The sequence below is a fragment of the Sturnira hondurensis genome, unplaced genomic scaffold (assembly GCF_014824575.4).
Source record: "Sturnira hondurensis isolate 20B ecotype Veracruz unplaced genomic scaffold, ASM1482457v3 Scaffold0000780, whole genome shotgun sequence".
Lineage (NCBI taxonomy): Eukaryota > Metazoa > Chordata > Mammalia > Chiroptera > Phyllostomidae > Sturnira > Sturnira hondurensis.
The window spans coordinates 18,750,152-18,760,089 of NW_028073411.1; positions in this window are offsets into that span (position 1 = coordinate 18,750,152).

Sequence of the window (9,938 nt, forward strand, 5' to 3'; positions counted from 1 at the left end):
CGTGGCCCTGGCGTGCGTGCCGAGAGGCATCGGACGTGACCAATCATCGCCGGTCTTCCTCTGGTACAGCCAATCAGTGGCAAGACCAGACGGGCGGTTCCCTCCTTGAACTCAGGGCGGGGCAGGGTGGCCTCGTGGCCCGGGATTGCTCCAGTCTGTCTCACTGTCCTGGTCGGTGCGCGGCCCTCCCTGAGGCCGTAGGGGTGGGACGGATGGGGGACGTAGGCGGCCAGCTGCGGCTGGTGGGCCTAGGACCCGGGAGGGGCGCGGGTGTCGGGACTACTGGATTCCTGCGGAACTGCACTTGTAGGCTGTAACCCTTCTTGTCAGGGACCCCTGCTGTCAGGGATCCCTGGTGACAGGGACCCCTCGTGGCATTAGTGGGTCCTTTGCTTGAGTGTCTCCTCTGGCAACGTGATCAAACGTCTCCAGGCCAGCGGCCGCTGGGCCCCATTTTCAGATTAAGAGCTGCTTAGGTCCACATGTGGATCCCCGGGTTTCCTATCGGAAGAGGTTTAGGGGGTCTTTAAAAGTAATTTAACAAACGATCGCGGTTCGATTCCCTGTAAGGACACACGCTTGGGTTGCAGGCCAGTTCCCAGCAGCGGTCTCACGAGAGGCAACCATATATTGATGTTTCTCTCCCTCTCTCCTTCCCTTCCCCTCTAAAGATAAATAAATAAAATCTTTTAAAAATAAAATAAATAAAATACTTAGAAAAAAGTAGTTTACAAGAAAAGCAGCTCCAGAAGCAAAACGGGAGGCGGGGCATGGCCCTGGCAATCTCCTGCACTGGAGTCCAGTTTCAACCATTTTACAATCTTTTTTTTTAAGATTTTATTTAAAAAAAAAATATTTTATTTATTTTTAGAGAGGGGGGAAGGGAGGGAGCAAGAGGGAGAGGAAACATCTATCCGTTGCCTCTCTTATACACCCACGGGCGGGGGTGGGGGGGGTGCGCCTTAGCAAGCCGGAAGTCCCGTTGTGTCCCCTGACAGGGATGCCCTGGAATCGACCTGGGACCTCCACTTTGAAGGAGGACTCGGAGCAACTGAGCGCTGCAGTCAGGGCAACGATCTCCCATTCTTATACTTTCAAATATAACTGGCCATTGTTTTAAAATAATAAAGAAATTAGATTTCATTCGTTAGATTTTCACATTAAACCATCTCTTATGTTTCACAGTTCATGCTCACTTCTGAAACAATAAAAAAAATTTTCGTGTTGGAACAAAACCCTTCAGGCAACACAAGTGAAGTTTCCTCCCCAGAGTGGGAACCGCTAGGACTCTGTGCAGCCTCCATGTCATGCGGTGGCCTGTCCTGGACACACCAGCTTCCTTGCACTTGATCGTGGCCACAGGAGCGCTTACAACCTTCCTGCTGGTGAACAGACTACATGGTGTATACCCGCCAATATCAGAAGTGTGCAAAAGTGAGAAGGGTGCAGATGGAGCCCGTGTCAGGGGACATTTGGAACACAGTGTTCGTGTGACTAGAAAAAGGCAGCTAGTCTATGATTTTTTAAACCTTCACCAAGGAACACGGGGATGTCACCAGCGGAGACTGGTCAGCTCATCAAACCACAGACCATCGCAACAGTAGCACTCCTGCCCAGGAGGCTACAAAGTTGGTTTTTACTTCAAGCACAAAAACTAAATTTGAAATGAGCACATGCAGCTTTGGGAAACTATATTGTTTAATCTTGTTTTCAAATTTCAGGCATTTGTAAATAAAATGCTTAGCTTCCTAAGTGGTCATTAAAATGGATCCTGAAGTTACTTGAACACACTTGTGCCAACAGGATTCTGCAGTTCAATCATTCAGACATCAAGTCTTCTCTCCAGGTTCACAGAACTGGATGTTTTGTAAGTTGAAAAATATTTGATATGCAATACCGTGTGAGTTGCGGGTGTACACAGTATTGATCTGACGCACTAGGTCACAACACGCCTGCTGTTGTAGTCATGAACCTGACACTGACAGTGGCCGTTTGGCTGGAGCCCAGGAGGCTGGGTTGGGCTGGGGTGAGCTGCAAGAACTCAGTGTGGAGTACTTGCAGAGCCGGCCGGGGACACCTGTCCCACAGCACATGATGAGAGGTGACACAAAGTTTGGGTGTAGAGCAGAGGAGACTAACCATGGTGGCAGCAGAAGGACATGGGACCAGAGGGACTAGAGCATGTTGACAGATGTTTCCAGAAAGAGTCCATGGAGAGGCAGGGCTGAAGTATGGGCTGCAGGCAGCCTGGATCCCTGAGAAGGCGGGGTGGCCCTGGAGGTGGGAGACACCTTGTGAGAGGACTTGGCTCCTCCCACCCAGGTGGAGGAGCAGGTGGGTCCCCAGAGTCCATGATTGATATTTGGAATAGTTTAAAGAATGAATAAGTATGTGCTCGATGCACAAATACTGACATTCTACATTAAAAAATATTCCCAATTCTGTAGATAAAACAGAAATGTTTTTAAGCCAATAATACTGTCCTCCAAGAAGTCACGATGAGGGTTAACCTGTTGTGTGACAGTTCTACACGAGAAGTGACAAGTCGGGCGTAGATGTGAGCAGCAGGCGTGTGAGTGAAGACTGCCTTGCACGTGCTGTGAAGCGGGCAGCGCTGCGGGGCAGCCACCGGGCCTGCCCCGTGGTCCTTCCCAGCTGCCATATGGAGGCTTCCACAGGACTTGGCTACCACGATATTATGCTTTAGTAAAAATGTATGCTTTGAAATCTCTACTTTATTCATTCAGCGTGTCTTTCCTCCACCGTCTCAGGGGCCAGGAGTGCCGTTTGTCACAGTTGTTGGCTGACTGGTGGCCTTCGCTCACTGTGCAGCAGAGCGGCTCATGGGCACCATAGCAACATGTGTCTCACTCTACCAAGGAGAACCCTGGAACTGCCTGTCATTTCAACACATAGATAAACATGATGGGACATCTTTGCAAGCATGTGTGTCTAGTCCTGGAGAGAGGCTGGGGAGTGAACGTGCTACCCAGTGGCAGTTTGTGGGGAGCCTGCCAACTCCAGCAGAGCCAGCAGGGGCTCCAGGAAACCCAGGGAGACCGGTGTGGGTGGGCACTGGAGCTCCAGCAGGGTCCCAAGGCACTACTTGGGAATGGAGGGCCAACGAGGGCTCATGTGGCTCCCAGCACTGCCCACGGAGGCTGACACGCAGGGCTGCTGTGTTCAGGCCACCTGCTGCTGAGGATCCTTGAGCAGCTGGCTCAGAGACCTGACCGAAGCCAGCAGAGAGCTAGGCTGGAAGTCACAAGTCATGCAAGAGATCCCCAGCATGATCGTGTGTTTGCAAAAACGTACAAAGGTGGTTACAGATTGGGGAGCTGTGGCTTACTGAAGCAGAGGGTGATAGAGTGGTTTAAATAGCCATCTGTCCAACACAAGAGGGGACAAGCTGCTTCACATGCTGGCCCAGGCGTTTGTCCCTTACTCCAGCTACACTTGCACTGAAGGAACACAGACAGCTGGGAGGGGTGTGGCACCTGAAGAGGAGAGCTTTGTCCTCAGCCTGCGCTCCGGCCTGGGTATCCTCCAAAACCTGCTCCTGCCCACCACCCCCAATCCCGATCCTTTCCAGAGGCCTGGCCCTGCTTGAAAGAATGGCACGTTTTTCTCCCTATGAGCAAGAGAACTCCCCAGAAAAAAAAAGCACCCAGTGTGACACGCCACCATGTCCCCAGGCTGGTCCTCACCCAAGGGCCCACCTGCAGCTCAGCACTGGCCAGGCCTTAACACTCAGCCATTAACCACTGGCCGCCAGGACCCACCTCTGACAGAAGCAGCAACAAGCTCAACCCTCCCCTGAGCTGGAGGGCGGCTTTCTTCCTGGCCTGGTGCCCTTGGGCTTCAGGCTGTTCTTCCTGCCTCCTTTCAACTGTTTGCCAGAGAAACTGAGTCGTGGTGGGGCAGGAGGGGCCACTGGGGCTGGCTCTTCCCTCTCTGGCGGTGGGACACCATCTGGAAGCCAGGGATGTGGCTGGGACTAAGGTGGCCAGGAGGCTCACCTCACTACCTGCTCCTTCTGGGCTGACTTCTTGGGGGACACCTTGATAATGGGGTGACAGAGGACAGGTATGAGGTATTTCTCCTCTACCACACAGCAGCCTCTTCCAGCCACCTCACCCGATGGCCACAGGCAGGTGATGACTCAGAGAACGTGGAGGGACACTTGGGGCTGGACACCCTGTGGGCTTGTGGGTGGAGTCCTGGAAGCCGGGAACAGGGACGGGTGGCTGCCTGGTGTGAAGCGGGAGGTCCAAGCGGCAGAGCTTGGTTTTCAGGCTCCCGCGAGCCAGGGCCCACGATGCTATGAGCGGCGATCCGCATGGCCTCCTCTCGGTGGGTGGGGGCAGGGGTCCAGGGCCCTTAGTCGTCGTCAGCGGCTTCCCTGTGTGGGGCAGGAAATCCAAGGCGTAGACCTCGGGCTCGGGGTTCGGGGAATCTGCCCACTCGTGCGGAGCCGGGTGCAATGCTGGAGGCCTGCCCTGCCGAGGTGGCTGAGGGTCTGGGGCCGCAGGGCGCGGCTTCAGCCCGCGGCGGCAGCGCGTGCGCGGACCCAAAGTCCGCAGAGGACGGGAAGGCGGGACGACTCCGAGGCAGAGCGCAGGGCAGGAGAGAAGAACTGGGCGGGGACCAGTGGCCCCAGAACGCCGGCGGGAAGGGCGGGTGAGCAGCCGCAGCGGGTGGGCTGCGCAGGCCTTTATACCCGCCCTGAGTTTCCCCGCCCCTCCCCGTGACGTCACCCGAGTCCTGCCAACCGCCCGGCGGCCCTCAGGGCCCCGCCCTCACCGCCGGGCCTGCAGGAGGTTCCCTCCAGGCGCGGGCGGAGGCCGGGAGACCCAGGTGCCGGGTGGGTCTCACCTGGGTGGGGTAGGACCCGAGTGGGGTAGGGCCCGAGCGCTGGCGGGCGGCCCTCCCCTGGGGTGTCCGTGGAGATCAGGATCCCGGCGGGGCACCCGAGCTTCGGAAGTCTGGACCCCGGGAGAGGGACGGAGGGCCTCCTGGGCGGGCTGCGGCGGCCTGGGGCGGAGCGGGGGGATGCCGCGGGAGGCGGAGGCGTGGTTCCCCGAGGGGCCTGCACGGCCCCGGGCGGCTGCCGCCCCGGCTTAGAAAGTCTCCGCTCTGACATCGCCCGCCCCCCACTCCCTGCGGAGCTACCCCGGAGGACGTCAGTCCGGCTCGCTGCCCGGCCACTTCGTCCTGCCGCCGTTTCTGACGACCTCTTCATCCGCAGAGAAGATCCATTCTGGACTCGGACTTCGGGCCGGACTGCGAACCCCCTTGTGCTTGTCAGCGCTGGTGCCTTTCCGCCACGGCGACTGACGCCGGGGCGGGCACGTGCGGCTCGTCCTTCCTGGTCCCCTGCGCGGTGGGTCGGACGTAGGCGCTCCCGGGAAGGAGCCCCGGCGGGGCCCGCGGCGGGTTCGTCCCTCTTTCCCTTGCACGGCCGCCCGGCTGCAGCTCACTGGGCCCGAGAAGTGCCTGCTGAGGAGGCAGGTTGGCCCCGGGGCAGTGCACTAAAGAAGGGTGGGTGGCAGGAATCAGCCGTCGCTCTTGGCCCTTGGCCCGGTGGGGTCAGTATGTGATGTTGGAAACTGGAGCAGAAGTGAGACCCTGAGGAAAGAGGGCACCAGACCGCCAGGAGCGATGATGCCAAGGCAGCCCCTGCGCACAGGATCGGTCCATCTGCCCTGAGCCCCCTGGCCCTGGACAGCCCCTTGGGGAGATGATCACCACCCGCAATGAAGCCACCTGGGGCCAGACATTCGGGTGCATGACGCTGAAGGCGCCCTCGCTGACCCACTCACTGCCAGAATAATCTGACTACTCCTGGTGCCGATTCCTCCTTTCAGCTGTGCGGTCGGGGACATCTCCGTCCCTCTGTGTCCTCGTGGGCTGCGTCTTGCCCCTCACTGTCCGTGCCAAACACACGTCATGAATAAACGTGGGGGACGAGGGGAGCGGCTCTGTGTTTTCGGCAGGGTCTGGGGGTTCTCACGGAGCGAGACGGGGTGGGGACGGGAATGGGTGTGTGCTGCGGCTGGATGAGCCCCTCCCTGCGCTGTAGCGCCTCAGAGCTGCTGGGCTCAGGGGTCCTCTCAGCTCAGGCCGCCAGGGCCCGATTTCCTGCCAACACAACTTACGGGCTGAGACGCCATTTCTCCTTTCACAGCTGCCTGAAGTGCCTCTGGGGGGCGGTTTGGGTATTTCCTCCGGAGGGAGGCGGTCACCATTGCCTGGGTGACGGTGCGAGTCCCAGTGGTGGGGCTTCTGGGAGGCCACCCCACGGTGTGTCTTCCGAAGAGCCAGTTTAGGGCTTTTCTTTCTAGTGTTTCATCCACAATCGCTTAGGGTTTACTCTAGGACTCCTTTTCTAAAAACTTCTTGAGTTCCAGGGGGGGCTGACAGACCAGCCTGGCTGCACCCCAAACCTTCAAAGAGTTTTTATTTATTTACTTATTTAGATTTTATTTATTTAACTTTAGAGGGGAAGGGAAGGAGAGAGGGAGAGAGAAACATCAATGTATGGTTGCCTCTCGTGCATCCCCTGCTGGGAACTGGCCTGCAACCCAGGCATGTGCCCTGCCTGGGAATCAAACCGCCATCCTGTGGTTCACAGGCCCACGTGCAATCCACTGAGCTACACCAGCCAGGGCACAAAGGGTTTCTTTGGTGTTGGGCTCTACCTGGTTGCTGTTTTTTGTGAGAGAAAGGGGGAGGGAGCATCCATATGCCAGAGAAACATTGATCGGTTGCCTCTCGCACACCCCCAACCAGGGACCTGGCCCACAACTCAGGCCTGTGCCTCGAACAGGAATCGAACCATGGACCTTTCAGTTCACAGGCCAGCACTCAACCCACAGAACCACACCAGCCAGGGATGGGCTCTGAGGGTTTTCCACTCCCTCTGACTCCTCCTTTGAAGCACCAGCCGAATAGCACTCCACGGTCCCACACATCCAAATGCTGGGCGACCGGCTTCTGATTCACTGTCATTGAATTTGGTCAGAGAACCCTATCCACAGAGGATTTTGTCATTTTGTTGGGATTTGGTTTTATAACCTTGTAACGTCTCCTCTGTTGGTAAATATTCCATGTACTCTTGACATGATGAATTCTCTAGCTTGGGGTATAGGGTTTTGCACGTCTACCGAATCATGCTTGCTAATTGTGCCTCCAAGTTTCTCGTGAACTGGTTCATTTCAAGCGCCCCTTATCCCATAAGAGACATATGTGACGGTTGCCTTTGTGGTCGTGGATTTGATCATGTGTTCTCGTAGTTCTAGTCTTGTAGTTCTAGTAGGTCTAGTTTTCCTAGACCTCCCAGCTGTGTTTTTGGTTCATGCACACTCTGTCAACAGGCCTTCCTGAGGAGTTGTCCTGTGGTCATGTAGTGGCCACTCTGTTCCTAGCCATGCTGTTCGTCTCAAAGCCTGTGTCACCTGGTTCCATGAAATTACAACAGTTTGCTTCTGATTATCAGCTACCCATGCATCTGTGCTCACTGTTCCAACTGTATCCTTTCCAGAAGAACACCGACACATTCGGCACGCCCACACCCAGTGCTCCTGACATGGCACAGTCTGGCATAGCCAGCCCACCTGCACACACAGCACACCTGCACACCTGGCGCGCAGCAGGGTCCACGTGGGACCCACTGCTGGTTCATTCAGTGACCTGTGCTCCCCACACGCCCCGCTGGGTCTGCTTCAGGCCGGCCACCCTCCCCATGGACCCTTGTCTGTATTCGTCCCGCTCCTCTTGTTCCATCAGTTCTTTCCCACACGGACCAGATGGGTCGTGGTCCCTGCTGTGATGGACTCACCAACGTTCTCTGGGGAGCATGGGCACCTGCTGGTGGCCTGCCAGCTGTCCCCACCCGGTGGTGGCTCTGTCGTGTGCTGTGCACTTTCCTGATGGTAAGTCCACGCTGGCCAGTGGATCAGACAGGCCCGAGTCCAGCTCTGCCCCACAGTGCTGTGTTTGCTTCTGCCCTGGGTCCAGGTTTTCGGTGAGCTCACCTGCCACAGGGGTGATGGGCCTGGACCGTGGAATCTCAAAACCGTGAGCCATGGTCACGGACTCTCAGCAGAAGTGTGTCTGAGCAGGCCGGGCCTGTGGCCTCCTTGCCACTTTGCTGTGGACACACACTGCTGTCTGGCTCCTCCTGAAGGTGTCACCCTGTGAGTGGCCTGTCCTCACCCTCATGGTGTTGGAGTGCACTACCCTGGGCCACCCTTCCCTCTCTGTTTGTCCTGGCCCCTGTGACAGCCCCCCCTTCTGGGATCCCTGGTCTACATCACAAGGCAGCGGCTCGCAGCTTTACTTGCAGGTTCTACAATGGGCAGTCAAGGCCTGAGTTCACAGTCTGACTCACCTGGCCATGTGATATCCCTGTCCCACTCAGCAAGTCCTGGCCAGAGCTGTGGACTTCTTCCCTGGCCAAGCCATTTGCCCTGTCTCCCAGCTGGATAGATTGTAGCCCCGTACCAGCAGCAGAGGCCAAAGTGGCCGGACCCCTCCATCCCAGCCCTTCTTCAGCCTGGTGGCTGGCTGGTCCTCTGGACCCTGTCACCTGCATCTGCACTGGCCTCTCCTACTGTGACTGGCCTTCCCCTGGGTTTCTAAGTGGGGTCTCTGCCCTATGCACCCTGCCACCCATACCAGCCATTCCGGCAGCCAGGAACACAACCTGAGCCTCTAACCTGCAAGCTCCTGTTCTTCCACCTTCCCCGTTGCCCCCTCTGCCCCGTGCACTCACTCAGGCCTCTGAGTTTTCTGCTCCCTTTTCTGGAATGTTCTTTTCCCAGACCTCTGTAAGCTGCCCCTTCCCCACACAGGACTCCATGCCTGTCCCCTCCTCCACAACCCCTCTGGGCCCCACTGTTTGCTGTCAGTTCCAAGAATCCTTTGAGGCCTACAGGGCCTCCTGTCTATGTACCCCACAGGCCCACGGAGTAGCCATCATGCACTCAGGACACCTTGGGCCTTGTGGTGGACACAAGCAGGCCTGGCGTCTGAGAATCGTCAGTGCCACTTTCACTGAACCAGAAGCTGCACCCTGAGCTACTTCTCCATGCCCACCAGAGGTGGGGGTGGTTCTGGGGTGTCCAGGACGCTCCCTAGGAGCCCCTGAGCAAACCCAGACAAGTGTCCGACAGCTACTGGGTTCTGCTGGGGTCAGAGCGCTGCCTGGTGTCCCCTCTGAGCCCCAGTTTACAAACTGTGCAGATATCTGAGCACTGGAAGAAGTCCACAGCAGAGCACTCAGAACATCTACAAGTCAAAAGCTCATTACTTATCCACAGAGAGAACAGGAGAATGTTTAACTCCTGGCAATTGAAAAATTCTAGCATTCCTTAAGGAAGTAGGGCTGTAGGGGCACCGCCTCTGCCCCTGGGGACCTGGCAGGGAGGGCCTGGTCTCCTCCCAAGAGAAGGCACTCACAATCCATGACCTTGGGCCCAAGGTAGCTTTCTGCAGCCAGCAGGGTTTGATTTGCTCCCATGAAAAGCAGGGCTCGGGGGCCAGGACGTTCTTGGGGCACAAATGTGGGTCCAGCTGAAGATCAAAGGGTGGGGGCTCCTCCCAGACGATGTGTTCTCCTGGGAAGAGACAGCTTACCAGGAGGAGGTGACCACTCAGCGGGCGAGGCATGGTCCTAGGGGTCAGGTCCATCTATGGTAGGGATGGACAGCGGGACAGGGACGAACCCCTCCTGGCCCTCTCACCTGCCCGTCCTGAGGATGGAGGGGCACGCAGCAGGGACAGGCACATCTCCATGGAACAGGTGTCCACCTCAGAGACTAGGAGCAGGGGCAGCAGAGACCCCTGTACTGCACTGTAGCAAGAAGAAACCCCGGACAGAGTGGAAACGCCTGTTCTGGGCATAGCGTAGGGAGGAGGAGGCGGCTGTGGGAAGA